This window comes from Indicator indicator, chromosome 37 (genome assembly GCF_027791375.1).
Source record: "Indicator indicator isolate 239-I01 chromosome 37, UM_Iind_1.1, whole genome shotgun sequence".
Lineage (NCBI taxonomy): Eukaryota > Metazoa > Chordata > Aves > Piciformes > Indicatoridae > Indicator > Indicator indicator.
Window position 1 is genome coordinate 977,171 of NC_072046.1, and position 5,339 is coordinate 982,509.

Below are 5,339 nucleotides of genomic sequence, written 5' to 3' on the forward strand. Positions count from 1 at the left end.
ATATATCCTTCTTGCCTGTTTTGGTTGACAAACAGAGCTTTTAGGAAGACGAGTTCAAGTGTGAGCTGGACTTTTGCTTTACAAATTGCATTGGCATGAAGAAAAGTAAAGCAGAGGAGCTAGAGTGGGGTTATTTTAATCCTTTTTATAGGGAACACAAAATATTCGAGGAATTTAAAAGTTAGTATGTGTGGTACACGTAGCAGATTGTATGCATGCAATCTGCAGGCACCATCGTGTATGTACTAGAGGTATGTAACACTATAGTTGTAAATATAATTAAGTTTAATAGCAAGCTAAGATGTAAGTTGGAGAGTAAACTAAGTTCTTTCCCTCCTCTGGTCTGATTTAAGCTTCAACCTGCTTATATTTGCCTATCAAAAAAAAAAAAAAAAAAAAAAGAGAGAGAAATGATGAATTGTTACACAATTCATGGAGAAATCCATACTAATTTCAGTTTATTTTCCGTACCAAAAAAATGTGGAATCTGAGGACGTTTTCCTCCCTAACTCTAACCTCGCGCCAAACAAACCCCAGGCTCTCAATATTTCCCCCTCAAAAAAACCCAAACAGAACCAAACAAACAACTTCCCCCCCGCCCCGCTCCCTTGTATTCTCTTTCAAACGGCTGTTTGGGTTGTTGTTGTTTGTTTTGGGTTTTGGTTGTTGGTTGTTTGGATTTTTTTCTTTCTTTCAGGGGCTGTTCTTTGTGGGTTTGTTTGTTTGTTTTGAGATTCCGCCCCGTCCTCCCCCCCCCCGCCCGACCTGGTGTAAACTGTTTGAAGTTCAACAACATGGCTAAGTTTTATTGTATTTCCGGTACAATAGATTTATATACCGTCCCATCCAGGCTTTTAAAGGCTTTCCACATGAAATGAAGCTAACTTATAGTCAACTTGCTGGCTCCTCCACGCATCTCCTGGGATTTGTTTCTACAATGAACTTTTAAACTCCCCTAAACTCGCCCTTTTTCAGGGACGAGGCTATCTCTACCTATTGTCTTTCCAACCTTTATTATTTCTTTTCCCTCACCCCGTTTGGTTATTTAATCCACTTGAGGACAACCTCCTCCCTCACCTTCCAAGGTAAGACACTGACTTTGTATCATATATCTATAAATACATACATCTAAATGTGTTTTGTGGCCTCATTCGAAAGGCTGGCCACGTCTGGCCATTTATTATTATTATTATTATTATTGTTTGCTACATGGCAGTTTTGGGCCTTTTTTAGCTGCCAAACTTCCCCCGCGGAAGTTACTCGGAGCTCAGCAAAGCCCCCAGGGCTTGGCCGCTTCCCGGCCCCTCTCTTCGGCTTTAATTCTCCTTTTTATCACACCCCCCCCCCCTCATTATTTTATAACACACAGCTCGGGGAGGACGTTGAAAGGAGGAAAACACACAATAAGTTGCTCTGTGTCGCTATTTACACCTATAAAGTAGTCACAATGACTACTTTTTTGTTTGTTTTTCTGCTTTTGCTTTAACTGATTTATATATTCTTGAAGGTTTATTTCTTTCTCCATCTCTTTTTTTTTTTTTTTCTTTAATTGAATCACCATATACATGCTTCCAGGGGAGGAGAATATGGATTCATTGCCTTTTTTTTCCCCCTGGATCCTTGATTTAACTCTATTCTCTGTGGAAAGTTACAGGTTTAGCTACCAAAAAAAAAAAATATATATAATAATCTGATAATAGCATTTTAATATGAAGTCTTGATAAATTAGCTTCATATCGGAAACACTTTAAATTCTCTTTTCCAGAAGAGGTACGGGGAAGAACTTTTGGATTTTTTTTCCCCTCTATTTTATTTTTTTTATAGCTGAGATAATCGCTTGTTTCTCAAAGTCAATAGCATTTTACTGTTTCCTCTGGTCTATTTGTAAACTATTTGTAAAGTCCTGCAGGAGGGATCCGCTCCAGACACTGTACATAGGAAATAATTTGAATAGTCATTTCGTGCAATCCGAGGGGTTTTATTTCGTCTCTGAAAAGATCCTTTTGTTGCTTTTGTTTCCTAGCAACTGTTTTCTATTATAAAAGTTCAGATTGCAGATGATGTCAAACAAAATGGCCGCCCAGGCGCCTTTCTTGGGAATTTTAGCCTTTGACCCAAGGCTGAACTAGAACTGCTCTGTGAATTAGGTAGTTTCATGTTGTTGGGCTTTTAATTTTAAACACAAGAACATCAAACTACCTGATTTACTCCAGTTATCCTCCTCGGTTTTGTTTGCTGAGGGTAGTTTACCCCGGGAAAGATGGGGGGAAAGGCTGGCATCCCTGTATTCCACCCCCCTCTGATATCACTCCTCAAATCAGTACCGGACCCCGGTCCATCTCTTAGACCACATCGATACCCGGCAGAGGGGCTGGCATCCCTGTTTCATCCCCTGACCATCCCCTGACCCACACCGGTACCGGTTGCAGAGGGGCTGGCATCTGCATCCCACCCCTGTCCTTCTATCCCCTCCTTTGGCTCGTACCGGGCGGGTTGTCATCCTTGTATCCCCCACCCCGCTTCATCCCCTGACCCTCACCGGTACCGAGCAGAGGGGCTGGCATCCCTGTAACCCCTTCCTGCCTCATCCTCTGACCCTCACTGGTACTGGGTGCTGAGGAACTGGTATCTCTGTACTCTCTGCTCCAACCCCTAACCTTCACAGGTACCGAGAACAGAGGGGCTGGCATCCCTGTATTCCCCCCTGCTCTATCCCTTGCTCTTCACCGGGTTGGCATGGAGGGATTGGCATCCCTATATTCCCCCTTCGTTGCTCTATCCCCTGGCTCTCACCGATACCTGGCATGGAGGGGCTGGCATTCTGTATCTTCCCCGCTCCAAACCGGTACCGGGTGCAGAGGGGTTGGCAACCCTGTTTCTCCCCAGCTCCATCCCCTGACCTACATCGGTACCGGGCGCGGAGCCACCGGGCCGTACCCCCTTCCCCAAGCCCTGTTCAGATACCGCCTTAGGCACGGCCGGGGTAGGAAGGCGGGGGTGGGGGGGGTTCTTTGTTTAAATCCCTATTTCAGGGACCTTTTGCGAGACAACGCAGTCACGCCCCGAATAATAAGAGCTTATTAAAGGTCTAATTAGGCTGCAGCTTCGTTCTGAGACTGAACCCCCCCACTCTTTCCAAGGCTGTACCCGCCTCTCCCCAGCGACCAGCAGTCCCAGTTAGCAAACCCCTCGGTGTGCGCAATAAAGTTTGTGTCTGGCATTAAAATATTCACCGATAAATATGCTCAGAGCTCTAGAGAGGCTGAAGTGAGTCTTAATTTAGTAGCTGGGCTCCACACCTCCGTGTAAAGGGTAACGAGTGGGTGTAGGGACCACGAAAGCACCGTGTGCAGATGAGGATTTTAATTATTCCCATTAATAAAATAAGTTTATTAAAGGCCCCGCTGTCTATTTTCACAGCCCTTTGGGCTTTTCGTTTCGCTGGGAATGTTTAGAGGGAGCAGGATCTCTGTGGAGAGGATTTTTTTTTTTTACCTCCTGCGAAAATTAAAATGCCGGATTTAACTCATCCAGGCTGGATATTGAATATTAAGTCACCGAGAAACTCATAAGAAACATGTCCGAGCTTTCAGAGACTGCTAAACACCAAGCCGCAGTCTGATGATGCGCGTCTGATGCTCACGGCTGGGGGTTGATCTGTGAGTTGATCATACAGAACATCTTCAGAGGGAGCTGGGCGAAGTTCCCCAAAGAAAAAAACAAGACAGGTTTAGGCGGTGTCAGAAGCGCCCACAAGAGTTTCACCACATCCTTCCTCCGCATCCCCAACACGTTGCGTGGGGGAACGCGGTGATTAAAAGTAAAATAAATATTTTAAACTATGAAAAATGGAGAGAAAGAGGGAGTGTGGAATGCTGAGTGTGTCAGAGTGTGTGCGTGGGTGAAGTCCACCCATTCCCACCTTCCACAAACTGGAAGCCCGTCGGTTTTTGTCTGTGTGTCTGGGCGACCAGTCTGCTCGGGAAAGCAATTTTCCCTGCGCTGCTGTTTCAAATCCGCATAAAACCAAGTTTTGCATGATCCAGGCCACGGCTGAACAAGCCTGGGACTGGATTTCCCTCTGAGGTTGGAAGAATTAAACTTTGATACCATATCCAAAGTCTAACTCACCATCTGCTGCTTTTTTTGGTTCCATTTTTCTTTTCTTTTCTTTTTTTTTCTTTTTTTGTGGACGAAGGGATTACTTGGATTTCAGGTTGTTGTGGTTGTTGGGATTTTGTTGGTTGGTTGTTGGGGGGGGAGTTGGTATTTTTTTTTTTTTTTTTTCCCTCTACTCGAGAGTATTAAAAGCAAACGAAAACAAACAAACCAAAACCATGTCTGGCTTTTAAACTAGTGTGTGCTCTATTCCCCAAACTGATGATTCTTGTCGGCGTAGTGCCGATCTCGCCTAAAAAACAAACAGCCGAGCAAGGGGAGGAGAGGGAAAGTCAAACAGCGGAAAATAACTCGGGAGTTTTCGACCCAACTCACAAGCCCCTGTGACTCCATCCTTTAGAAACAACGTGCTGCTTGTGCCCTAATTCAAAGCCCTTAAACGGAAAAGGACAATCTGGGAAAGTTAATCATAAACTATTCGGTAATAATGTCCCCATAGGCAACCACTAACCTGCCTTGTAAATGTCTGGGCTGCTGATTTTGATCTCCCTCCTAGCCACGTAAATAGAGGAAACAAGAGCCGGGGAGGAGAATGGGGGATAGAGAACTGGGAAAGATCAGAATCAGGCCCGGGGGGGGGTGTCCTCTATTGGTGCTTGAAAACTGGAACTGGGGCTCATTTCCCAAAGATTTTTAAGGAGGAAGAGTCTTTAGAGAGAGGAAAGAGAAGGGAGAGGAGGCTGCAGTAGGGAAAAAGTGTGTAGGAGTGTCCCGCCTGTCCCACAGCTGCCTCGGCAGCGGTTTGCATCTCTTCTCTCTCTCTCTTTTTTTTTTTTTTTGGTTTCTTTTTCCAAATTAGAAAGACAAGAGCGACCTTACCTGCAGAAGCAGCTGTGTGGGGACGACTAAACCCAAAATTCTCCTCCACGCAGGAATTGCCTGGTTTGCGACATTTTGCTGCACATTTCCGCGCTTCCAGGCAACGAGCAACTGCGCTTAACACAACAAATTCCACCATCCCCGCCCCCCCCCCCCCCCCCATCCCCTAAGTTACTCTTCTGCCAAAGTCCAGCCTGTCTGGTACTACCCCGACCCGGGATGAGTTTTAATTACGGGTAAAAGTGTGGTAGAAAGAGCTTATTGGTGGAAAATACCTATTTTCCCCTCTTTTACTGGGGTTTCATGGAAACAATTCAATCTCAACTTCATCCTCGTACCTG